The sequence below is a fragment of the Thalassophryne amazonica genome, chromosome 4 (assembly GCF_902500255.1).
Source record: "Thalassophryne amazonica chromosome 4, fThaAma1.1, whole genome shotgun sequence".
Taxonomy (NCBI): Eukaryota; Metazoa; Chordata; class Actinopteri; order Batrachoidiformes; family Batrachoididae; genus Thalassophryne; species Thalassophryne amazonica.
In genome coordinates this window covers 31239382-31266828 of record NC_047106.1, presented here as the reverse complement: position 1 = coordinate 31266828, position 27447 = coordinate 31239382, and positions in this window count along the sequence as shown.

Below are 27447 nucleotides of genomic sequence, written 5' to 3'. Positions count from 1 at the left end.
GTAATAGGTATGTGTTTCCTTGGACTTGTCCAGTTGCTAAGTTCCACAGACGTGGTATCGAAGTTATTATTGAGAAAAGCACTATAATTCTAAGATTGTTTGACCTTTGCTCATAAATTGTCGATAACTTGTCAAGAGTTTGGACAAATAGGGCAATCTGTATTTCTGCAACAAGAAGACTTTTTCCACAGATATCGCCAGGAATATATCACAAACATGGTTTTCGTACAACTATGGCGTGATCCGTATCTAATGGGCCCTCTGTTAGATCAAGCTGCTGGCACGGAGGTGAAAAGTTTGATGAAACTTGGCGGTTCTGAGAGTTCTAAACTCACAGTCATGTCTGGTTGCATCTGCAGGAACACTTTTTTGTCTATAGTGATTTGGAGGGAGGGTACCTGCAGTGTTTATTAGAACATTATATACACACACACACACACAAAAGTGAATTTGTGCAGGAAAAGGGAACTATGCATTGTTCCAGTAATATATCCCGCTATATATGAGCTTTATATGAATATCACACAATCAACTTCTCTGCCATTTGGTTTAGGTTAACAACTGGAAGTGGTTTCAATGACCACATTGTATCATAAAAACAAAAGCACCAAAGGGATTAAATAGGTCCAAACACTTGTCACCAATATGAAGTACTGGGTCAAGACCCAGAAACTTGGATTCTACTTGTAAAATCAACTAAGGTTTTAAGGTATCAAGTATGCAAGAACAAGTGGATTACGGTCTTGGCTACAAATGTAAGGAATGTGCACGAGTGGTCTTACAACAGAGACCAATCAATATCAAAATGAATAATCAATATTACGACCTCAGTAAAGCTGATAAAATACGCTGTATATGCGTCTAAACCAGCATCTTATTATGACTAGTTCCTAGTGATTGTTTACATTTCTATTCTACTTGCATATCTTTCCATCATGTCTCAAGGCCATTTCCATGTTACTTGTAATGTGGTAAAACAGTGCTGCCCCTGATATTTAAACACAATTATGACCTGTTTACCTTCAGCAGTGACATCTCTTGTGGAACATACACTTCAATCCACAATGAGAAGGCAGTTATATACTGGCTCTTCTCTGTTGTGATATTCTCCAACACCAAAGGTGTCAATAGTGAGCAATTATTGAGCAGAATATATATATATATATATATATATATACAGTGATGTCGGTAACGCGTTACTCTAATCTAACCACTTTTTTCAGTAACGAGTAATTCATTCATTCATCTTCTACCACTTAGTCCAATTAAGGGTTGTGGGGGGCTGGAGCCTATCCCAGCAGCCATAGAGCGCGAGGCGGGGTACACCCAGGACAGGACGCCAGTCCGTCGCAGGGCCACAAACAGACAAACAAACACAGACACACCCACACACACACCTACGGACAATTTAAAGATTCCAATCCACCTAACCCGCATGTCTTTGGATGTGGGAGGAAACCGGAGCACCTGGAGGAAACCCACGCAAACACGGGGAGAACATGCAAACTCCACACAGAAAGGCCACGGGAATTGAACCCATGACCTTTTCGCTATGAGGCAACAGTGCTGACCACTAAGCCACCGTGCCGCCCAGTAACGAGCAATCTAACATGTTAATCTTTCTAAATCAGTAATCAGATTAAAGTTACTTCTCCAAGTCACTGTGCATTACTATTATTTTTGCATTGTGGGTCGATAGCAGCATTAAACTTGGTCCGTAGGCAGGAGGTCGGGGTTCGACTGCACTGCCCACTTTAAGCGAGCTGTGAGCTTTTCATCCTCAGTTTTCTGCAGCAGCTCGTCCTCACCTCTTAAAGCACGGTGACAACAGCACACCTGCACTGAGCTTTACAAAGACATTTTTATGCTTTTTTTTCTCCTTTATTTAGAATTCTGAGCTGAGCCGCTCCGTATCTGCGCGCTAAAAACAGCTGATCCTTCGCGACGCGTCAACTAACACTGTTTTCCACTCAAATGCACCTAAACTCTCTTTCTGAGGACCACATGATGTGAAAACGCAATAAAACTTTCTTACCTGTAAATCTGGTCATGTTTTCTGCATAAATAAGTGTTATCCATTCTTTGCGCTCAAACGCCAAAGCAGGGGCAAATCCAGGTGGAATGGGGGCGTGGGGCAAGGATGTGCCCCCCCCAACACCCCTAGATTAAAGGTCCAGTTTTGAAGCCTTTTTGTACTAAAACTACTAATACTACTTATAATAATAATAATTTTGACAAGTAAAATGTTTAGAGAGAATTTAAATGTTATAAAAATGTTAGAAAGAATTTAATAGTTACATTTATAAACAATGTAGGTTAGAAATTGCAAGTTTTACTGTTACAGTGCTGTTAAAGGTTAAATATGAGGTCAAGAAAGAGGTCTTTATTTTAGTTTTTATAAAACAAGTATTTATTTTCATTGAAGTAAAAAAAGGGTGACTATAAAGTGAGTTTTGGCAAAACAAGTATCATTGTCATGTTGAGGTGGCAGAGGGTTGTTGTCGGCAGCTGGGAAAAGTAACTAAAAAAGTAACTAGTAATCTAACTTAGTTACTTTTACAATTGAGTAAACAATAAAGTAACTAAGTTACCTTTTCAAGGAGTAATCAGTAATCAGTAATTGAATTACTTTTTCAAAGTAACTGTGGCAACACTGTATATATATATATATATATATATATATATATATATATATATATATATATATATATATATATATATATATATATATATATATATATATATCATCATCATCATGGCTTGACTTCGTGAACAAAGATTTATGAAAGACGTCAGCGCCTGTTGCAGGCTCGCTGGTGGCTGACTAGTCCAATGCGGGACAGACAGACCCAGCCACAGCGGCTGCAAGGGAAGGTCTTATCAGGGTTGTATGGTGTTGAGACCTCATGGTTCTTTCTTCTTCTTCTATTTTCTTCGATGCCATCTCTGCGTGAACTTTCGAAGGAGGAGACTGCTTGGTTGACACGATGTGTCCAGGCGTCCCGGTCAGCAGCAACAGAGGGCCACTGGCGGTGGTCAATCCGACAGGCGGCGAGGGTCTTTTTTAGGCAATCTTTGTAGCGCTTCTTTGGAGCCCCTACGTTCTGGTGGCCAGCGGACAGCTCTCCGTACATTGAAATCTTGGGTAGGCGATGGTCTTCCATTCTGGAGACGTGTCCAGCCCAGTGTAACTGTATTCTCAAGAGCATTGCCTCAATGCTGATGATCCCAGTCTGCTCCAAAACTTCATTGTTTGTAATGAAGTCGCTCCAATGGATGTTGAGGATGGAGCGGAGACAGCACTGATGAAAGCATTCCAGGAGTTGTAGGTGGCGGCGGTAGGTAACCCATGACTCAGCGCCATACAAGAGTGTTGTAAGTACGATTGCCCTGTACCCAGCAATCTTGGTGCCTTTCTTCAGGTTTTTGTTGTTCCACACCCGCTTGTGGAGCCTGCCGAATGCGCAGTTTGCTTTAGCCAGCCTACTGTCGATGTCCTTATCAATCTTGGCATCAGATGTGATGGTGCATCCCAGGTAGCTGAACTGGTGGATGTTTTTCAGCCCTGTCTCGGCAATGGTGATGTGAGGTGGGTGGTAATCCTCCTTGGGGGCAGGCTGATACATCACTTCAGTCTTCTTCAGGCTGATTTCAAGTCCAAAGAGCTGTGCGGCTTCTGCAAAGCAGGAAGTGAGGTGCTGTAACTCTGGTTCAGTATGTGCAACAAATGCTGCATCGTCAGCAAACAGCAGCTCTCGGACTAGTTGCTCCTGTGTCTTTGTGTAGGCCTGCAGGCGCCTCAGATTGAACAGGTTGCCATCCATGCGGAATCGTATGTAGACAAAGGCCTGCTGGAGCATCATGCTGAAGAAAATACTGAAGAGAGTCGGTGCAAGCACGCAACCCTGTTTCACCCCATTGGCAATGGGGAAGGCTGAGAGAGGTCGTTTCTGTATCGAACCTGGCCATTCTGGTCTTCATGGAGCTGGATGACCATGCTGAGAAACTTAGGTGGACAGCCGAGGCGTTTCATGATCTGCCATAGGCCCTTTCTGCTCACAGTGTCAAAAGCTTTCGTCAAGTCAACAAACGTCATGTACAGCCCTCTGTTCTGCTCCCGGCATTTCTCCTGGAGTTGCCGAAGGACGAACACCATGTCAGTAGTGCCTCTGTTGGCTCTGTAACCACACTGACTCTCTGGGAGGTGGTCCTCTGCTATGGAGGGAACAAGTCCCAAGTTGCTCCCAGCAACAGGTGAAGAGTTCATGGAGTTTGGCGAGTAGGGCGGGGCCCCCATGCTTCCAAATCTCTGGTGATATACCATCAACTCCTGCAGCCTTGCCACTCTTCAACTGCTCTGTGGCCTTCATAATCTCTGTGAGGGATGGAGGGTCATCTAGTTCTGGTTTAATGGGCTGTTGGGGGATGCGAAGGATTGCAGAATCTTGTACTATGCGGTCGGCGCTGAAGAGAGTCTGAAAGTGTTCTGACCAGCGGCTCAGAATAGATGCTTTGTCTGTGAGAAGAACCTGGCCATCGGTGCTGCGCAGGGGACTCGGGACCTGATAGGAGGGGCCATACACTGCCTTTAGGGCTTTGTTGAACCCTCTGTAGTCACCTCTATCAGCGTAAAGCTGAGTCTTTTCTGTGAGGGCAATCCACCACTCGTTCTGGATCTCTCAAAGCTTGTGCTGGAGGTTGCTGCAGGTGTAGCGGAAGGCAGCTTTCTTCACAGGACAAGTCGGCTGGTCTAGATGTGCTTGGTGCGCAGATCTCTTCTTCTTCAGCATCTCTTGGATCTCTTGGTTGTTCTCATCAAACCAGTCTCTGTTTTTCTTTGTGGAGAATTCAAGGACTTCTTTAGAGGTCTGCAAGATGACAGTTTTTAATTGATTCCAGAACACTTTGGGAGAGGCATCATCGGGACAGCTGCTTTCGTCAAGCCTTGACTGAAGTGTAGCCTGGAAGTCTGCTTTCACTTCAGCTGACTGAAGGCTGCCAACCTTGAGTTTCTTACTGGGAACGCCTTGTTTCTTTGGTTTAGATGTGAAGTGAAGTCTGAGTTTGCAGCGGACCAGACGATGGTTGGTGTGACACTCTGCACTGGGCATCACTCTAGTGTGTAAGACGTCTTTAAGGTCACGTTGGTGCACTAGAACATAGTCTATCACTTGCCAATGTTTAGAACGAGGATGCATCGAGGTTGTTTTCAAACTGTTCTTTTGCTGAAAAACGGTGTTGGTGATGGTGAACTGCTGCTCAGCGCAAAACTCCAACAGAAGATGTCCGTTGTTGTTGCGGTTTCCAATGCCGTGTTTGCCAAGGATTCCTTTCAAGGCTACTGAATCTTGACCCACTCTGGCGTTGAAGTCGCCAAGGATAATGACCTTGTTGTCTGCAGGACCGTTCTTCACGAGGTTGCACAGGTTGCTATAAAAGTTGTCCTTATCTGCAGGATCCGCCTGAAGGGTTGGAGCGTACACGCTGAATAGTGTTGCGTGATGCTCTTTGAGGAGAGGGAGGTGCATCAAAATGATACGGTCGGAGTGACCTGTTGGTAAGCTCTCGAGCTTGGAGGCAATGGTGTTCCTGACCATAAAGCCGACGCCTGAAAGGCGCCTCTCTGCTGCTGGTTTGCCTGACCAGTAGAGGGTGTAACCGGCGCTACATTCTCTCAGGCTGCCTTCATCTGGGAATTGAATTTCGCTGAGAGCGGCAATATCAACGTCCAGTCTTGCGAGTTCATGTGTAACAAGGGCGGAACGTTGTTCGGGGCGGTTGCTGTCTTCTTTGTTGAGCATGGTTCTGATGTTCCAACATGCCAGTTTTAGTAATTTTTCTACCCTTTGAGGTGGGTGGAGACCTTTCTTTCCTTCTTGTTGTTGTTCGACAGCATTGGAAGATATACCACCATCCCGGCCAGAAAGGTCCTTTGGTCACAATCTGGCGTCACAAACTGGATGTGGGTAGTCACAGAACATGCTTAAATGCACCTGTGACTTCGGGATGAAGTGAGAAATGGTGGGGAGATATGTAGCGTGATGAAGGTCCCGGGTCCTGATTGAAAAGACGTTCCCGCTAGCTTGGCTAATGGGGAATTCCCCTTTGGCTGACCTGGTAGAGGAATGGTCTTTAGTGCGAGCCGTCTGGGTTCGATCCCACTGCCGTCCCGGCCACAAAGGTCCTGCAGTCACAATCATATAGAGAAAGAAAGAAAGAAAGAAAGAAAGACAAAGAGGCAAATGAAGAAAGAGCCTGAAAAATCTAAAACTCACAAGCTTTGAGAGCAGTTCAGCAGGTTTGGAAGCAGTCTACATTAGCCATGTTTTATAGTGAATGTAGCATGAGCCAACTAATATGATGACTTTATGTATGCTTGCTAATTTTATTGATTTTTGGATCGCAACACTCAAATCACTTTGTGAAATAAAGCTGTCGAGTATTTATTACATCATATTTGTAAAGTGTATTTTCTGTATGGTCAGTCCAGGTCATAAAAAAAAGCTCATTTCATTTGTCCCAGTGAGTGGTTAGACAAGGACATCATTAAGGTTCTTTTTTGGGGGGGGATTTGAGCGTTAGCATTGCAATTTGGTCTTTTTTTTGTGGGGGGGGGTTGTGGGAGTAAGTAAGTAGGCATATATTATTATGAAAGCTATATTGTATTTGATTTTATGTCTCTAAATATGTTTAAAAGTAATACATTTTTGGTCAGCTAAGATGCTATTGTATTTTTCATCAACAGTGTGAAGTGTGGTCTATTGCCATAACACTCTCGGGCCTAAAGGAGAGTCTCCAGTTCTTTTGTCCCATCTTGACATCATCAGTCATAAAGCAAGCTTTAAGGAATGAAAAAGTACAAGTACTCTTTGGATTTAGTGGAAAGTCCCCCTACCTCAGTACAGATGAATGCTGGTGGTCAACAGGACAACAAAAGTCCAGAAAGTATACTCAACAAAAATATAAACGCAACACTTTTGGTTTTGCTCCCATTTTGTATGAGATGAACTCAAAGATCTAAAACTTTTTCCACATACACAATATCACCATTTCCCTCAAATATTGTTCACAAACCAGTCTAAATCTGTGATAGTGAGCACTTCTCCTTTGCTGAGATAATCCATCCCACCTCACACGTGTGCCATACCAAGATGCTGATTAGACACCATGATTAGTGCACAGGTGTGCCTTAGACTGCCCACAATAAAAGGCCACTCTGAAAGGTGCAGTTTTATCACACAGCACAATGCCACAGATGTCGCAAGATTTGAGGGAGCGTGCAGTTGGCATGCTGACAGCAGGAATGTCAACCAGAGCTGTTGCTCGTGTATTGAATGTTCATTTCTCTACCATAAGCCGTCTCCAAAGGCGTTTCAGAGACTTTGGCAGTACATCCAACCAGCCTCACAACTGCAGACCACGTGTAACCACACCAGCCCAGGACCTCCACATCCAGCATGTTCACCTCCAAGATCGTCTGAGACCAGCCACTCGGACAGCTGCTGAAACAATCGGTTTGCATAACCAAAGAATTTCTGCACAAACTCTCAGAAACCGTCTCAGGGAAGCTCATCTGCATGCTTGCCGTCCTCATCGGGGTCTCGACCTGACTCCAGTTCGTCGTCATAACCGACTTGAGTGGGCAAATGCTCACATTCGCTGGTGTTTGGCACGTTGGAGAGGTGTTCTCTTCACGGATGATGCCAAGGAGATGTGTTGCACTGCATGAGGCAAATGGTGGTCACACCAGATACTGCCTGGTATCCCCCCCCCCCCCAATTAAACAAAATTGCACCTTTCAGAGTGGCCTTTTATTGTGGGCAGTCTAAGGCACACCTGTGCACTAATCATGGTGTCTAATCAGCATCTTGATATGGCACACCTGTGAGGTGGGATGGATTATCTCAGCAAAGGAGAAGTGCTCACTATCACAGATTTAGACTGGTTTGTGAACAATATTTGAGGGAAATGGTGATATTGTGTATGTGGAAAAAGTTTTAGATCGTTGAGTTCATCTCATACAAAATGGGAGCAAAACCAAAAGTGTTGCGTTTATATTTTTGTTGAGTATACATTCTCAAAATGGAAAATTCAGCCTAGAGCTGCTTAGGACTGTTCTGAGCTTGGAGTTTCTGGACCATATTGGTTCAAAATGTCGTATTTTTTCTGCCAAAATTTCAAAAAGACAAATTCTTCCTTCATGGCAAATAAGGAGCTTTTCTACTCTATGGTATTTTATTTTCAACAGCTATGAGGTATTCTTAGTTGAAGAAAGTCAGCAAATGAGCCGCATAATTTTGTCAATTTCTTTCAACACTTCATTATTAGACTTTCTCTGGCAGTACACTCAGTATATGTGCTGGATGCCGGCCAGAGACACGAGAATTCACTCCAAAGTAGTCAAAGATTCTGCCCCTGCTCCACAAAGAATTCAGAATAACTGTATGTAGGCTGGCTGTCATGTCCAGTAACCTTTACATTTATTACATTTACATAGCGCTCAATCACAACAAAGCTACCTCATGGCGCTTCATACAAGTAAGGTCTAACCTTACCAACCCCCAGAGCAAGCAGACAGGTGACAGTGGTAAGGAAAAACTCCCTCAGATGTTTTTAAGGAAGAAGCCTCATGCACACCAAACTCAGAGGGGTGATCCACTGCTTAGGCCATTGTAACAGTTATAAGGTTTTTACAAAGATTTACAGAGCTGAAGAAACAGAAAACTGGAATTTAGAACATTTGCTGCATCAGCTTCAGGCATGGCATCTCGCGGTCAGTCCAGCATTCCTTCATCTACAGATGTCACTCCCGTGCATTTCCCTCTGCACCTCTGACAGAGAGAAAAAGAGCAGATTCATGAAGCCGGAAAAACCACACCTAAGATATAATTTATCATCATTAAATTGACGGAAAAGCAGAGAAAATACTAAGGGGATCGCTGGCCGTGAGCCCTAAGCTTCACTAACAGACCCAGAATTTAGATAAAGTTGAGGCCGAGACCTGTTCCGTTACTAATAAAATGAATTTAAAAGGATAGGAAGCATAGTTCCATACTATGCCAGTATGCTAGCCATAAGAAAGGAAGAATAAATGTGTCATAAGTCTGGACTTGAATGTCTGTACAGAATCAAACTGTTTTATCTCAATAGGGAGGTTGTTGTTACAGTTCGGGTGTGGACGGACAACGAACCCCGAAGCAGGGAGCAGAGAAGAATGTGTTAAACACAGATTTATTACAGCAAGAAGTGTTCCAGGTGTTCAGAGTATTTTAAGCTGTCTATCCGAGTGGAGACCGGCCCGCATGGCGGTGGAAACAGGAGAACCGCAGCCCAGAGTACTTCTGCTCAGGTAGGTGGATCCGGAGCCAGGTGGCCGCCTGCAAGCTGTCAACGAAGCTGAAGAGGAGAGACAGATGGGTGAGTGCTGAGTCGGTAACTTCCAGAAGTGAGTCTCACAGTCAAACAGTGACAAACTATCACAGCTGGTCCCAATATGCAGATAATTAGACAGACGGATTCAGTTCAGTTTCTTCTCAATGTTTGTTATTAGAAAGAGTTCACAGTTAGTTTGTACAATATTCCTCGCAGAGCTCAGTGTGAGTAAATTGACAAACACTTAGCTGGTAAATTGCTGAGAGCGAGAGCTCCACGCACAGGCTGCAGAAAAAGCTGATCTTGGAGCGGCAGCAACAAGGATGGTGTCAGCTCTGAGCTGGGGCTCTGAGGTGTATGGAAACACCAAAAAATTAGAAAAATGTTCTACTCCTGGAAAAGTAGCGAGGCCAAGCTTACCGTGTGGATTAGCTGAGTTTCTGGCGAGGATGGAATGAAGAGACGGGGTTGATATACAGAAGCTGATGGAATGTGGAACAGGTGTGTCGATCAGCTTGAGGCGCACCACCTGTGCAGAGAGGAGAGAAAGCAGCAGCAGCAGAACAGAGCAGGCAGCCCACAACAGTACCCCCCCTCAATGGGAGCCCCCAGGCGACCTACCAGGACGATCAGGGTGCTCCCGATAGAAGTCCTGGATGAGGGAGGGATCCAAGATGAGCCCCTGCTTGACCCAGGAGCGTTCCTCCGGTCCGTAACCCTCCCAGTCCACCAAATACTGGAAGCCCCGCCCCCGACGACGAACGTCCAGGATATTCCGGACGGTCCAGACTGGGTGACCGTCCACCATCCAGGCAGGAGGTGGCGCAGGAGGACACAGGGGACTCACATGAACCGGCTTAAGTCTGGAGATGTGGAAGACCGGGTGGACCCACAGTGAGCGGGGGAGACAGAGCCGGACGGCCACTGGATTAACCACCCAGTCGACGACAAATGGCCCGATATAACGGGGAGCCAACTTCGGGGAGTCCACCTGGAGGGGAATGTCCCGAGAGGAAAGCCACCTCCTGCCCGGGTCGATAGGCGGGAGTGGGGATCCGATGACGTCAGCATGGCCCTGCGTCCAGGTATGGGTCTTCAGCAGGGCAGGGCGGGCGGTCTTCCACACCCGCCGGCATCTCCTGAGGTGGAGCTGCACAGATGGAACCGAGACCTCGGCCTCCTGAGAAGGGAAGAGAGGCGGCTGATAACCCAGGGAGGCCTCGAAGGGGGGGAGTCCTGTGGCCGAAGAGACCTGGGAATTGTGTGCATACTCCACCCAAGGTGAGTGTTGGCTCCAGTCCAACGGGTGCACGGCAGAGACACACCGTAGGGTGGCCTCAAGGTCCTGGTTAGTCCGTTCTGCCTGCTGTTGGTTTGTGGATGAAACCTGGACGACAGTCTGACCGAAGTCCCAAGCGCAGTGCAAAAGCTCTGCCAAACCTGCGATGTGAACTGGGGTCTCCAGTCAGATACAATGTCCTGGGGTATGCCATGCAACCAGACGACGTGGAGGACCAGAAGGTCTGCGGTCTCCTGGACGGTTGGTAACTTTGGCAGGGGCACAAAGTGGGCTGCCTTGGAGAACCAATCCACGATTGTGAGGACAACTGTGTTACCCTGGGATGGAAGAAGTCCTGAGACCATCCCGAGGTGTGACCATGGGCGGCCTGGAATCAGGAGAGGCTGCAGAAGTCCAACAGGTGGTTGGTGGGAGGACTTGCCACGGGCACAGACAGAGCAGGCAAGGATGTACTCCCTCACATCAGCCTGTACCGTGGGCCACCAGAAACGATGGCGTAACAGTTCTAGAGTATGGGTGACCCCGGAATGGCATGACAGCTTGGACGCGTGGCAGAATTGAAGTACTTGAGAACGAACTTCCGGTGGAACAAAAAAACGACTGGGCGCCCCCCCCGGATCCGGATGACGGGTGAGGGCTTCCTGGACGGCTCGCTCAACATCCCAGGTCAGTGCCCCACAACCATGGATCGAGGCAGGATGGTCTCTCCTTGGAAGGCGAAAACTGGCAGGAGAGTGCATCAGGTTTGAGGTTTTTGCTTCCAGGGCGATAGAAGATGGTGAAATTAAATCTATCAAAAAACAGGGACCACCTGGCTTGCCGGGCATTCAATTGTTTGGCAGTCTGGATGTACTCCAGATTGCGATGGTCAGTCCAAACGATGAAAGGAACTGCTGCCCCCTCCAGCCAATGTCTCCACTTGGCTGGGCTTCTTTGACAGCTAGGAGTTCCCGGTTACCCACGTCATAGTTCTTGTCAACGGGGGTGAGGCACCGCGAAAAGTAAGCACACGGGTGCACCTTATTGTCCCCCTCAGACCTCGGAGTTAGTACCGCACCCAGACCCGTGTCAGAAGCATCGACCTCAACTATGAGCTGACGGTCCGGGTCAGGCTGGATAAGTATCGGTGCTGTGGCGAATCATTCCTTCAGAATGGAGAAGGTGGATTCAGCTTGGGGAGTCCACTGAAATGCGGTTTTTGAGGAGGTAAGTGCTGAGAGGGGAGCAGCGATCTGACTGAAACCGCGTATAAAACGTCGGTAGAAGTTTGCGAAGCCCAAAAACTACTGTAATTGCTTGACTGTGGAGGGTACTGGCCAATCAATAACGGCTTTGACCTTGGCTGGGTCTGGTTTGACCTGATTGTGGGAAATGATGATCCCCAGAATCGACACAGTGCCAAGATTAAATCCGCATTTTTCGGCTTTGACAAACAACCTATTTTCCAGCAGTCGTTGGAGAACCAGATGCACCTGTTTGATGTGGGTTTGTGGATCGGGGGAAAGAATAAAATGTTGTCTAGATAAACTAAAACGAACCGGTTCAAGAAATCCCGCAGAACGTCGTTAACCAGCACCTGAAATGTGGCTGGTGCGTTGGTAAGACCGAAGGGCATGATGAGATATTCAAAATGTCCCAAAGGGATGTTGAAGGCAGTTTTCAACTCGTTCCCCTCCCGGACACGCACCAGGTGATAGGCATTGCGAAGGTCTAATTTAGTGAATATGGTCGCCCCATGCAAGGAACTAAATGCAGAATCGAGAAGGGGTAAAGGGTACCTATTGCAGACCATAATGGCGTATGGCCCCTGGAAGTCGATGCAGGGGCGAAGGGTACTGTCCTTCTTTCCAACAAAAAAGAAGTATGCCCCCATGGGGGACGAAGAGGGCCGGATCAATCCCGCAGCCAGGGAGTCCCGGATATATGTCTCTGACTCGCGTTCCAGGCGGGAGAGATTGTACAATCTCCCAGATGGGAGAGGAGCACCAGGAAGCAAATCAATGGCGCAATCATAAGGACAGTGAGGAGGTAGTGAGAGTGCACGATCCTTGCTGAAGACTTCACCAAGGTCGTGATACTCTGAGGGTACTAAAGTCAAGTCAGGAGGTGGGGCGACCTTCTCCTTGGCTTTCACACAGGGAGGAACCGAGGAACTAAGGCACCCCTGGAGACAGGCTTCGCTCCATCGAGTTATAGCCCCGGTCTGCCAATTGATTCCGGGATTATGTCTAAAAACCCACGGGTGGCCTAGAACCGGGGGGAAGAGGACGGAATCACATAGAACTGGATGGACTCACGATGATTCCCTGACACCACTAACGTAACTGGAACGGTGCGGTGAGTGACTGCAGGAAGGGGTGTGCCATCCAGAGCATGCACAGACAGTGGGGAAGGTAGTGCCTCTAGTGGTATTTTGAATTTAGACACAAAAGTGGTATCAATAAAATCGCCCTCAGCCCCAGTATCGATTAGAGCTGGAACCGAGAGTGCTTCATTATCGAAAAAAAGCGTGGCCAGGATTTGGGTGTGATTAGAACCCACACCTGTGAATTTGGCTTGGTTCACCCGTAACCTGGACCCTATGGATGAGCGTGGAGTAGAGACACTCCCCAGATGCCAGTCTCCGTCTGCGTTCTTCTGGGGGCAATTTGGCCCTGCCGAGCTGCATAGGTTCGCCAGCAGGGGGAGCTGGCATGTCTGAGGAGGGCTCGATGGAGCTTGGAAGAGGCGGATCTGGTGTGTGCCGAGGGGAGGGGCGAGCGGAAAAGTCCCGGTCAGCCCGACGGCCTTTCTCACAGCGCCACTCCCTCATGCAATTATCCAGCCTGATGATTAGTGAAATAAGCAAATCCAGATTTCTCGATTCATCCCGGACCACCAGTTCATCTTTTAACGCGTCATTTAGGCCGTTGATAAACACACTCTGTAGTGCCGTGCTGTTCCACTCTGCCTCTGCTGCCAACACGCGGAACTCCACCGCGTATTCAGCAGCGCTGCGCAATCCCTATTTTAAATTTAACAGCCGTTGGGAAACGGAATCCCTCCGCGCAGGATGATCACAAACTAACCGAAATTCTCTGGAAAAAGCTACAAACGAATTAAGAAGCGGGGAGTTGTTGCTCCAAATCAAATCAAATCAAATCAATTTTATTTATATAGCGCCAAATCACAACAAACAGTTGCCCCAAGGCGCTTTATATTGTAAGGCAAGGCCATACAATAATTACGGAAAAACCCCAACGGTCAAAACAACCCCCTGTGAGGAAGCACTTGGCGACAGTGGGAAGGAAAAACTCCCTTTTAACAGGAAGAAACCTCCAGCAGAACCAGGCTCAGGGAGGGGCAGCTCCAGAGCGCGGTCGCCCAGGCGCGCGCCTCTCCCCGAAGCAAATTGATAATGTACGCGACTCTGCTCTTATCGGAGCTGTATTGTGACAGGTGCTGATCAAAAACTAGAGAACATTGCATCAAGAATGCAGCACACGTATCTACACTTCCCAAGAAGGGTTCTGGGTGACAAATGAACGGTTCAAGGGGTGCTGCGGAGGCAGTGCCGGAGGACGAGGTGGTGATAACCTGAGCTGGAGCGGCAGGAGGCGGTGTCAGTGTGTGTGTGTCTGCATGTGAGCTGTGACATCTGAGAGGAGAGGTCTGAGAGGCGCGTGCCGGAGTGTTTGGTGTGGTCTGAGCTTACGTGACCAGCTATAGAGTCCATGGCTTGCTGGAGTTTGCCAAGGTACTCGCCCTGGATCTGTATCGCCTGCTGCAATCGATCAGCCCCCGCTGGGTCCATGGTGTGGCCAGAAACTCCTGTTACGGTTCGGGTGTGGACGGACAACGAACCCAAAAGCAGGGAGCAGAAAAGAATGTGTTAAACATGGATTTATTACAGCAAGAAGTGTTCCAGGTGTTCAGAGTATTTTAAGCTGCCTATCCGAGTGGAGACCGGCCTGCACGGTGGTGGAAACAGGAGAACCGCAGCCCAGAGTACTTCTGCTCAGGTAGGTGGATCCGGAGCCAGGTGGCTGCCTGCAAGCTGTCGACAAGGCTGGAGAGGAGAGACAGATGGGTGAGTGCTGAGTCAGTAACTTCCAGAAGTGGGTCTCACAGTCAAACAGTGACAAACTATCACAGCTGGTCCCAATATGCAGATAATTAAACAGACGGATTCAGTTCAGTTTCTTCTTAATGTTTGTTATTAGAAAGAGTTCACAGTTAGTTTGTACAATATTTCTCGCACAGCTCAGTGTGAGTAAATTGACAAACACTTAGCTGGTAAATTACAATATAAAGCGCCTTGGGGCAACTGTTTGTTGTGATTTGGCGCTATATAAAAAAATTGATTGATTGATTGATTGATTAAATTGCTGAGAGCGAGAGCTCCACGCACAGGCTGCAGAAGAAGCTGATCTTGGAGCGGTAGCAACAAGGAGGGTGTCAGCTCTGAGCTGGGGCTCCGACAAGAGGTGTATGGAAACACCAAAAAATTAGAAAAATGTTCTACTCCTGGAAAAGTAGCGAGGCCAAGCTTACCGTGTGGATTAGCTGAGTTTCTGGAGAGGATGGAATGAAGAGACAGGCTTGATATACAGGAGCTGATGGAATGTGGAACAGGTGTGTCGATCAGCTTGAGGCGCACCACCTGTGCAGAGAGGAGAGAAAACAGCAGTAGCAGAACAGAGCAGGCAGCCCACAACAGTCGTTCCACAAAACCTGTGTGACTGCAGACTTTTTATTCACCCTTGGGACACAAAGTAGCCCTGCACCCCGAGAACCCAGAGCCCAGGCTCTGGGTTCACTGACCTAATTAAACCCAAGTAGGGTTTAATTAGGTCAGTGAAGTAGGGAAGTGCTAGTCCGTGAATAATTTTATAGGTTAATAGCAGAACCTTAAAATCCAATCTCACAGAGACAGGAAGCCTGTCAAGAGATGCCAAAATGGGTGTAAACTTGTTGTAGGTCCTTCAAGAATCAGTAACTTGTTGCAGATCCTGCAAATTTTCAGGATGCCATAGAGAGCAACCCAAGGCCAATGGGCAGCCCAACAGCCAAGTGGACTGCACATTATACATACATAAATATTTATTTTATGAACAATAACAAACAATAACCTTAAGAAAAAATTCAATGAAATTACAGGCCCCACATTATGCAATGCTAAAGAATACCTGTTTGGAACATTCCACAGGTGAACAGGTTAATTGGAAACAGGTAAGTGTCATGATTGGGTATAAAAGGAGCATCCCCAAATGGCTCAGCAGACGTTCACAAGGAAATATGGGGCGAGGAAAACCACTTTGTGAACAGCTGCATGATAAAACAGTATAAGAACAATGTTTCTCAATGTTCAATTTCAAGGAATTTAGGGATTCCATCATTTGCAGTCCATAATATAACCAGAAGATTCAGAGAATCTGGAGAACGTTCTACACGTAAGTGGCAAGGCCGAAAACCAACATTGAATGCCTGTGACCTTCGATCCCTCAGGCGGCACTGCATTAAAACCCGAGATCATTGTGTAAAGGATCTTACTTCTTACATCTTTGTCTAAAGGGCTCAGGAACACTTCCGAAAAGTTAACACAGTTCGTTGCTACATCTACAAGTGCAAGTAAAAACTCTACCATGCAAACGAAAGCCATACAGTTGTGCTCAAAAGTTTGCATACCCTGGCAGAATTTTTGCTTTTTTGTCCATTTTTAAGAGAATATGAATGACAACACAAAAACTTTTTTTCCACTCATGGTTAGTGGTTGGGTGAAGCCATTTATTGTCAAACAACCGTTTTTCCTCTTTTTAAATCAAAATGACAAGAGAACTACCTAAATGAACCTGATCAAAAGTTTACATACCCCTGTTCTTAATATTGTGTATTTCCCCCTTTAACATCAACGACAGCTTGGAGTCTTTTGTGGTAGTTGTGGACCAGGCTTTCTGATGGTAAAGCTGCCACTGAACATGTTTCGGACTTTATTTACATCAGTTACAAAGAAATACAAACAATATGGCACTCTATGGTAAATCTGCATGGAGTAGACATTTCTCAAAAACTGAGTGACTGTGCAAGAAGTAGAAGACTGAGGAAAGCCACCAAGACACCCAGACAACCCAGGAGAAGTTATGGGCTTATGTGGCTTCATGTCAACTGTTTCCAATTAGGTGTTCTTGAGCATTCATCAACTTTCCCAGTCCTTTGTTGCTCCGTCCCAACTTTTTTGAAACTTGTTGCAGGCATCCATTTCAAAATGAGCAAATATTTGCACAAAAACAATAAAGTTTGTCAGTTTGAACATTGAATATCTTATCTCTGTGGTGTATTCAATTGAATACGAGGTCTGTTAGAAAAGTATCGGACCTTTTTATTTTTTTCAAAAACCTGATGGATTTGAATCATGTGTGCTTGCATGAGCCAACCTTGAACCTTCGTGCACATGCATGATTTTTTTCACGCCTGTCGGTTGCGTCATTTGCTGGTAAGCAGCTTTTTTGTGAGGATGGGTGGAGTCTCTCGTCGTTTTTTCTTTGCAAGGAAATGGCAGAACGACTGGAGCAGCGCGACTGCATCAAATTTTGCCACAAACTGGGCGACAGCCAGGTGGAAACCATTCGGATTATTCAGATGGCTTTTGGTGATGATCCTCTGGGCATCACACAGATTAAGGAGCGGTACAACCGGTTTAAAGATGTCCGCACAATGGTGGAGAGCACGCTGCGCTCTGATCGGCATCAACATGCTGAAACGACCGCATCATTTCCAAAGCAAACGCTGTGGAGATGTGGGACCGTTGTGTGATTATCCGAGAAATTGCGGAAGAGGTGGACATCAGCATTTTTTTGACACATTCCACTGTGACAGAAGATTTTGTCATGAAAAGAGTGGCAGCGAAATTCATCAGCATGAAGCTGATGGCGCATCAACAGCGCCTCCGTGTTGAAGCCTCACAGGACATGTTGTGGCATGTCCACCTCGTCCACAATTTCTCGGATAGTCACATGACTGAAAAGCCACCGAAAGCCGTCTGAATCTTCTGAATGGTTGACGAGCTGGGCATGTTACAACATGTCCTGTGAGGCTTCAACATGGTGGCGCTGTTGCTGCGCCATCAGCTTCGTGCCGATGAATTTCGCCACCACTCTTTTCATGGCAAAATCTTCTTTCACAGTGGAATGTGCCGAAAATGTGCTGATGTCCACCTCTTCCGCAATTTCTCGGATAATCACACGATGGTTCCACATCATCACAGCGTTCACTTAGGAAATGATCCGGTTGTTTCAGGATGCCGATCGGAGTGCGGCGCGCTCTCCACCATTGTGCGGATGTCTTTAAACCGGTTGTACCGCTTCTTAATCTGTGTGATGCCCAGAGGATCGTCACCGAAAGCCGTCTGAATAATCCGAATGGTTTCCACCTGGCTGTCGCCCAGTTTGTGCCAAAATTTGATGCAGTTGCACTGCTCCAGTCGTTCCGCCATTTCCTTGCAAAGAAAAAAACGACGAGAGACTCCACCCATCCTCACAAAAAGCTGCTTACCAGCAAATGACGCAACCGACAGGCGTGAAAAAAATCACTCATGCGCACAAAGGTTCAAGGTTGGCTCATGCAAGCACATGTGATTCAAATCCATCAGGTTTTTGAAAAAATAAAAAGGTCCGATACTTTTCTAACAGACCTCGTATAGGTTGAAGAGGATTTGCAAATCATTGTGTTCTGTTTTTATTTACATTTTACACAATGTCCCAACTTCAATGGAACTGGGGTTGTACTACCCACACAGTGGGTGTGTCTTCAGATGTTGCTAAAGTATTTGTCTGCAGGTGTTTGTGTCAGGGTTCTAGCTAGGACCATTTTAGTGCCGGGTAAATTACGCAATCGGGGCTCATAGCTACTGGGGGCCGCGGGCCCCTGGATCTGTGCCTCCACGAAGTTATAGGCTTTTATACCACTAAAACATTCTTGACAAGCATATCTGAACTAATTTTGGGTGGTTTTAGACACATTGAACGCAAGAATAATAAACAAAAAATGTTATTTATGTTGTAATATTTGTAAGATCAAAGTTACTTTTTTCATGTTTCTGTCAAAGTCTAAGTTAATACATTAAATAACACTGAAAATGTTAAAAACACATTAATATTTAATGGACACAGCATTAGGTGTATTCAAAAATGACACACAGTAGTTTATAATCCAGTGAAGCAGGCAGTTTTTTTCTGTCATCCTGACAAGTTTTGTTTCTTTTCAACAATTTGAGTGGGATTGCATTACTGTTGTGTGGGCCGCCGAAGAGGAGGTACTGCTGGCCCACCACCAGAGGGCACCCTGCCTGTTGGCAGGTTTCAGGCACCAGAGGGCGCACTGGCCAGGTGGATCCACCAGGTGCACCGTATCAGCTGTCAGTCACCTAAACTCATCATCATCTCATCTATAAAAGCCTGGGAGAGACACCACTACTCTGCCGAGTTATCAGCTTACCACACAGGTAAACCAACTCAGCTGTTTTGTGCTGTACGCACATTCATTGTAACCGAAGTCTTTGCAGTTGTGACATACTTGCAGCTTGTAGCCGAGTTTGTGGAAGTTGGAGGAGTTGGCGTCTCCACTCCTCACTTCTGACTTACTAAGTATAACAATTGACACTGCACGTCGTCCAGTTTTTCCTCTGCACTCTGGGAGTATTTGGATTAATTCCTACAAGAGGATTTCTGTGAGTTGCTGACTGCTGGGTGTTCACACACCCACCTTAACCTGTATTTGTTCCTGCCAGCAGTACCGGGTCTGACAGCCAAAAGCGGTAGCCACCTGGGGGAATCGGGACTTGGCGGCTCTGGTGTGTTGCAGGTCTCCGTTGGTGGTGGAACTTCGTGGGTCCCGGCTCTTCTCTGGATAGGCATCTCCTACCCTCGGGCCTGCCCACACGTCACCCTTTTGGTTACTGATTGACTTAAGCATATTTGGTTGTGTTGCACATTTGCATAATAAATTGTCATTTATTTGAATTCCTATTGGCCGTTCATTTACGCCCCCTGGCGTGGGTCAGTGCATTTCACTTTCCCAACAGGATAACTCGGCCACATCATGGACTCCGAGGGGTGTTCACCACCAACTGAACAGCCAATGGAGATGCAAGGTGCACAGGCTCCACCAGGAGGTGCGTTGGGTGAGCTGCAACACATTCTCACCAACCTCACTGCTTGGTTGGATCTATTAACAGAGCAGGACATTCACCTCAGCCGTAGGATGGAGGCTCTCACCGCTCAGGTGGAGACGCGCGCGTCAGGCGCGGCTGCAGCCACTCCTACTGTGGACCTGTCGCTAAACACAGAAAATCCAGTGGTCGTTCAAAGGTGTCCCCCCCCCCCCCCCCCCCCATCACCCGAAGCTTACATTAGCCCCCCAGAACCATACGGGGGTTGTGTCGAAACGTGCGTGGACTTCTTGATGCAGTGCTTCGGGGCAAGGCACGAGTCAGGACTCATGGCTCCTTTCGACATATACTGGGTTTATCAGGGAATTTCCACAGGTGTTCCATCATCCCAATAGAGGCAAGTCCGCTTCAAATATACTGCTGTCAATGAGACAGGGACGCCGGCGTGCACCTGATTATGCAATCGACTTCCATGTTGCGGCAGCAAGGGCCGGTTGGAACTCAGTAGCACTCCGCGCCGCCTTTGTAAACGGGCTGTCTCCGGCCCTAAAGGAGCATCTGGTGGCTAAGTATCAGCCGCGGGATTTAGATGGGCTTATTGATCTGGTTATTCGATTGGACAATCGGTTGGAGGAATTCAAGCGGGAGCGAGACGAAGGGCATGGCCGGGTGTGCGCTGTCCCTCTCCCATCCAGATCCGAGTTAGTGCCATCCTCTCCCCGCTCCAAAGCCAGGGCTCTCCGGGTTACACCAGCTCCCCCTGCTGACGTTGTTATGGAAACGAGCAGGGCAAAAGTGACTGAAAAGGGAAAACAAAGGAGACTGGCACGTGGAGAGTGTGTTTACTGTGGCTCGAATGAGCATGCGCAGAATAAGGGGCCCCAGGCGGTTAAACAACAAGGCTCAACCTTAGAGACTGGGCTGAGAGTGAGCCATACTAACCATACGGGTGTCCCACGCAAATGCGCATGACTCCCAGTCACAATCTGTGGGGATTTAACCCTTACCACTCCAGCACATATTGACATGAGGTCAGAAGGGAAACTACCCACAGTAGGTGGGCTAAGGAGGTAGGGCTCCCTCTGGTGGCCGTTCCTTCACCATTGAAGGTGCGGGCACTAGATGGCACCCCACTACCAGAAATCACACACCAGACACCGCCTTTAACTTTGGTTGTCTCTGGAAATCACAGGGAGGAGACTGTGTTCTTTGTAACACCTTTTACTTCCAGGATTATTTTGGGATTTCCATGGATGGTGAAGCACAATCCCCAGATCGATTGGCCATCTGGGGTTGTGGCTCAGTGGAGCGAAACCTGCTACCGGGAGTGTTTGAGATCCTCTGTGCCACCTGGCGATGCTGTTAAAGAGGAGGTCCGAGTCCCCCCCAATCTCATGACGGTGCCGGCTGAGTATCATGATCTTGCTGACGTTTTCAGCAAAGATCTGGCACTCACCCTGCCCCCGCACCGACCGTATGATTGTGCGATTGATTTGGTTCCAGGCGCTGAGTATTCATCCAGCAGGCTGTACAACCTCTCACGTCCTGAGCGCGAATCAATGGAGACCTACATCTGGGACTCTTTAGCTGCCGGGCTAATCCGAAATTCTTCATCTCCGTTAGGTGCGAGTTTCTTTTTTGTGGGCAAGAAGGACGGCGGACTCCGTCCATGCATTGATTATAGAGGGCTGAACGAGATCACGGTTCGCAACCGATACCAGTTTCCTCTACTGGATTCAGTGTTCACGCCCCTGCATGGAGCCACAATTTTCACAAACCTGGATATCAGAAATGCTTATCATCTGGTTCGGATACGGAAGGGAGACGAATGGAAGACGGCATTTAACACCCCTTTAGGTCACTTTGAGTACCTGGTCATGCCGTTCAACCTCACCAACGCCCCCGCGACATTCCAAGCTTTGGTTAATGATGTTCTGCGGGACTTCCCGCACCGATTCGTCTTCGTATATCTAGACAATATCCTCATCTTCTCCCCGGACTCTGAGACTCATGTTAAGCATGTCCGTCAGGTCCTGCAGCAGTTGTTGGAGAAGCGGTTGTTTGTGAAGGGCGAGAAGTGTGAGTTCCACCGCACTTCTTTGTCCTTCCTGGGGTTTATCATCTCCTCCAACTCTGTCGCACCTGATCCGGCTAAGGTAGTGGTGGTAAGAGATTGGCCCCAACCGGTAAACCGTAGGAAGCTGCAACAGTTCCTAGGGTTCACCAATTTTTACAGGAGGTTCATTAAGGGCTATAGTCAGGTAGTTGGTCCCCTTATAGCCCTGACCTCCACAAAAGTCCCCTTCACCTGGTCGGATCGGTGCGAAGCCGTGTTTAGGAAGTTGAAACACTGGTTTTCGACTGCACCAGTTCTGGTGCAGCCCGATCCTAGTCGCCAGTTTATTGTTGAAGTGGATGCCACTGACTCAGGGATAGGAGTCATGCTGTCCCAGAGCAGGGAGTCCGATAGTGTTCTCCACCCTTGTGCTTACTTCTCCCGCAGGTTAACCCCCACTGAGTGGAACTATGACGTTGACAAATGAGAACTCCTGGCGGTGAAAGAGGCCCTTGAGGAGTGGAGACATATGTTAGGGAGCTGTGTTCCCATTTGTGGTTCTCACTGACCATCGGAACCTGGAGTACATCCAGACCGCTAAGCGTCTGAACCCCAGACAAGCCTGATGGTCACTGTTCTTCGGACGCTTCAATTTCAAGATCATGTATCGCCCTGGGACCAAAAACCTTCGGTCTGACGCCCCGTCCCGGGTGCATGAAGAGGAAATTGGAGCAAGGGTGTTGGACCCACCAGACACCATCATTCTGGATTCCACTGTCATCACCACCCTCACGTGGGACGTGGAGGAAGTGGTCAGGGAGGCCCTGGCACGATACCCAGATCCCGGAGGTGGACCACCCAACAGGCTGTACATCCACCAGATGCTCGGACTGCCGTATTGGACTTCTGTCACGGTTCCAAGCTCTCCTGCCATCCAGGGGTGTGAAGAACCGTGGCAGTGGTCCGGCAGCAGTTCTGGTGGGCATCAGTCGAAGCCGACACCAGGGACTACGTCCAGACCTTTACCATCCGTGCCAGGCAAGGAAGTTCACCAACCCGAGAAGGGGCTCCTCCAGCCGTTGCCCGTGCCTCGTCGCCCCTTGTCCCACATCGGCCTGGACTTCCTCACGGGCCTCTCTGTGTCCCAGGGGAAGACTGTCATCTTGATGATAATGGAACGGTTTTCCAAGGCAGCCCACTTCGTAGCCCTCCCGAAGCTCCCGACTGCCCAGGAGACTGCAGACCTCCTGGTCTACCACGTCGTGCATCTGCATGGTATCCTCACTGACATCGTATCGGACCGTGGTCCTCAGTTCTCCTCGCAAGTCTGGAGGAGTTTCTGTAGGGAGCTGGGGGCCATGGTGAGCCTGTCATCTGGGTACCACCCCCAGACCAACGGTCAAGCAGAGCGGGCCAACTAGGCTTTAAGGTGTGTTACCTCCGCACACCTGACGGCCTGGAGTCAACATCTGGCCTGGATCGAGTACGCCCACAACAACCAGATCACGTCATCTACCGGCCTCTCCCCCTTTGAGATCTGTTTGGGGTACCAGCCCCCATTGTTTCCTGCCATGAAGGGAGAGGTCGAGGTGCCCTCGGTCCAGGCCCACCTCAGGAGATGCCGTTAGGTGTGGAAGACAGCCCGCTCTGCTCTCTTGAGAGTCCAGACGCGGGCTAAGGTCCATGCAGACCGCTGCATCATCGACGGCGAACCAGCATGGACGGTAAGGAAACTCCTCGATGTACGTCGAAGGGGTTGGGGGTACCAATACCTGGTAGACTGGGAGGGATATGGCCCAGAAGAACGCTCCTGGGTGAAGAGGAGCTTCATCTTGGATCCCGCCCTCCTGGCGGATTTCTACCGGCGGCACCCCGACAAGCCGGGTCGGGCGCCAGGAGGTGCCCGTTGAGGGGGGGGTCCGGTTGTGTGGGCTGCCGAAGAGGAGGTACTGCTGGCCCACCACCAGAGGGCGCCCTGCCTGTTGGCAGGTTTCAGGCACCAGAGGGTGCACTGGCCAGGTGGATCCACCAGGTGCACCGTATCAGCTGTCAGTCATCTAAACTCATCATCATCTCATCCATAAAAGTCTGGGAGAGACACCACTACTCTGCTGAGTTATCAGCTTACCACGCAGGTAAACCGACTCAGCCGTTTTGTGCCGTACGCACATTCATTGTAAGTCTTTGCAGTTGTGACATACTTGCAGCTTGTAGCCGAGTTTGTGGAAGTTGGAGGAGTTGGCGTCAACACTCCTCACTTCTGACTTACCAAATATAACAATTGACACTGCACGTCCTCCAGTTTTTCCTCTGCACTCTGGGAGTATTTGGATTTATTCCTACAAGAGGATTTCTGTGAGTTGTTGACTGTTTGCTGGGTGTTCACAAACCCACCCTAACCTGTTTTTGTTCCTGCCAGCAGTACCGGGTCTGAAAGCCAGGAGCGGTGGCCACCTGGGGGAATCGGGACTTGGCGGCTCTGGTGTGTTGCAGGTCTCTGTTGGCGGTGGGACTTCGTGGGTCCGGGCTCTTCTCTGGATAGGCATCTCCTACCGTGTCCTACCCTCGGGCCTGCTCACGCGTCACCCTTTTGGTTACTGATTGACTTAAGCATATTTGGTTGTGTTGCACATTTGCATAATAAATTGTCATTTATTTGAATTCCTACTGGCCGTTCATTCACGCCCCCTAACCCCCCCCCCCCCATGCATCTGCTGTTTTAAAACTGAGCTTTTTGGAAACACGATGCCTTTCAACTGTAAAAGAAACTACATTTCTGAATGTATCTTCAGATACAGATACAGAAGGACCTCTGGGGGGACTTTCACAGCGGAGCAGAGACCTTGTTTCCAGCTGATCCCGTTCACAGCTCTGTGGCCACAGAACGTGCTGACTATCTGATCTCTGCTGTTTGCGATTTGATATAAAGAAAATGAGAACTATATTTCTTATTACTTTAATTATTGGTTTAAAATTGCAAAACTATGACGCTATAACCTTGAAATATGATTGAATTGGTACATTTCAGTTGATTTTTCAGAAATTCTGTGCTGGGCAGCACAGCCAATTTTAATCCGAAGGCCAGGCGGAAATTTGCAGTACGGGGCGGGTCCACCCGGCGCCACCCACCATGGCTAGAACCTGGTTATACCTGTGTATACACATACGTGTGGTAATTTTAGAACCACTGAAGATGTGAGCAACTTCACAGGTATTTACTATGGGAGGACCAGTTCAATATTTTGGATCGATATTGGTCCAACAGTGGCCAAAATTACTGGATGAGATACTGGAAATAAGCAAAGGAACAACAAACAAAATATGATCCACTTGGAGTCTTCCATTGCACATCTGAGTTGTGTTGGGCTTGTACATGTTTAACTGTAGAATGGTACAATATGAGTTTCATAGTTTGTTAATATTTTGTTCAATGACTAGGTTTGCAAAGTATATCCCAACAAATAATCAGATTAGCTGTTTTAAGACAGAGAAAACTGTATTGGATTGGCATCGTATTGGCAGATACTGAAGGTTCCTTCACTGGCATCGTAAAAGACTTGAAAAAGTAGCATCATGTTGTTCCTAGTACTTACCAACACATAATATCTCAAACATGTTTCCATATGGAAGTCAATGGTCAAGCTCTACACCACAGGTGGTCTAGTTATGTATGTGTGCTTCAGTCCTGGGGAAGGCTTTATTTTTTGTTTGCATGTTTCCTATTTTTTGTTGCTGTGTTTGTATATTTTGCTTTATTTGTTGTTTTGCCTCCTCAGTGGCTGTCATGGCAACCCCAGAAGCACATGTGATTACCTGCAATCAGCGCACCTGGGGCATAGCGCTTAATGATGACCTATAAAAGACGGTGGAGTTTGGTAAAGATGCTGGCGGCACGGGGGCGAGACAGGAGCAGAGGCAGCAGGGACGTCGCCATGTAGGGATGCAGCAGCAACAGGTTGTGGGAGAGCAGAGGACGGGAGGAGAAGCTGCCGGAGAGATCAGGAACCGCGCTGGTGAGCAACACAGGGCCATCTGGTTCACTGTCCGCAAGCACCACAATGTGGATCACATGCAGCTGCAGGGGAGAATCCTGCCGTGTTTGTGAGTGCAGTTCATGTGTTGTGTAGTGGTGCTCATGAGGTCAGAGCCTTTGGCTTGAGGGACAGTTCGCTGTGCATTCACTGGCCCTGGTGTGTGTGTGTGTGTATGTGTGCCAGGTGTCTGGGAAGAGAGACGCCGGAGAGGAGTGATGAGAGGGGAGACAAGCACCGCAAAGTTAATTACTCGCAGCGGCAGGGTTAAACCCTGCCTCGCGTGTGAGTATTTGTAGCGGTGCTCGGAACAATGTAACAGCCTTAGGCGCATGAAGTACGTCTGGTGTTGGCGACATTCCGCTGCATTTGCCTTTATGTTCCCTAGTGGAAGATTGTGACGAGCACCGGACATCGAGAGGACCCCGTCCCCCCGAGTGAACCGGCGTCTCAAAGACGCCAATGGACTGACCCAGCTTTTGGAGTGTTCGTTTGGGCCCGGACTGCTTGCAGTCCACCCACTGGCATAGTTAGCATAATTTAGTAGATATCGCTTATTTTAATTGGTGTTTTTATTTTTTTAAATATTTAAGTTATTTCTAAATAAATTCTTAAACGGTTTAACGATTGGTTGCTTTGTTTGGTTCCTCCAGCTCTCCTCCTCTTCCAATATCATCTTCAATCGGCCCACTTCATTCATCAAATCCACTTCTTTCCAAAAATTACAATATACTTACTTAAACCCCCCATTACATATGCAGTAACTCATTTTTACTTATGTTATTCTAGACTGTTAAAATCTTTCGTATTCTCACTTAAAATCATCCGTAAAACAACCCAATTTCTACACGAGGTGTACAGGGGTCATTCAGGCCATCTGCTACTAGTCTGCTGACATACTTCATTTTTTTTTCTTCTGCAAAATGAGTTGATGATCCTCCTGACAGTGTGCAGTGATGTCCGATTGTTAGTCCAGCTTTGCTGGTGTTGTGGGAGACTTGGGGAAATTTTTGTCTATGGTAAATACCGAGTGTACATTTCAATTACACAGATCATCAGCAGCTTAAGAAACTCCCTATTTTGCATGACAAAGAAATTTGAAATGTTGTGCCTTAGGGATATCAAACCAAGAAGAACGAACCTCTCTGAACAAATTTGTGTATACAAAGATGGGGATTGCCTCATGCGATGTCTGACAGACAAATCAAAACAAGGTGTTAGGTGAAGTGCCTGCAGACTGATGTCTTCTGAGACGGTACAACACAGAGTTTTGCAATCAATCTGCAAACGATGAAAGCGTAATCAATCCACAATGCAACAGGCCCTTTGCTGACTGCATTTTTACTATACTTTGACTATAAATCAAAGGTAGAAACAAGCTAATGTGGATTATACACACAGAAAACCAGAAATAAAACAAATTCTCAAAAAAAAGAAAAGAAAAAATACATCCAAATATTTACAATAATTCATCAGTTGAATAAATTTGAATGTTGTTGTTAGAAGACTGTCGGCCTGATGAAAATAAATGTTGGCATCAAAA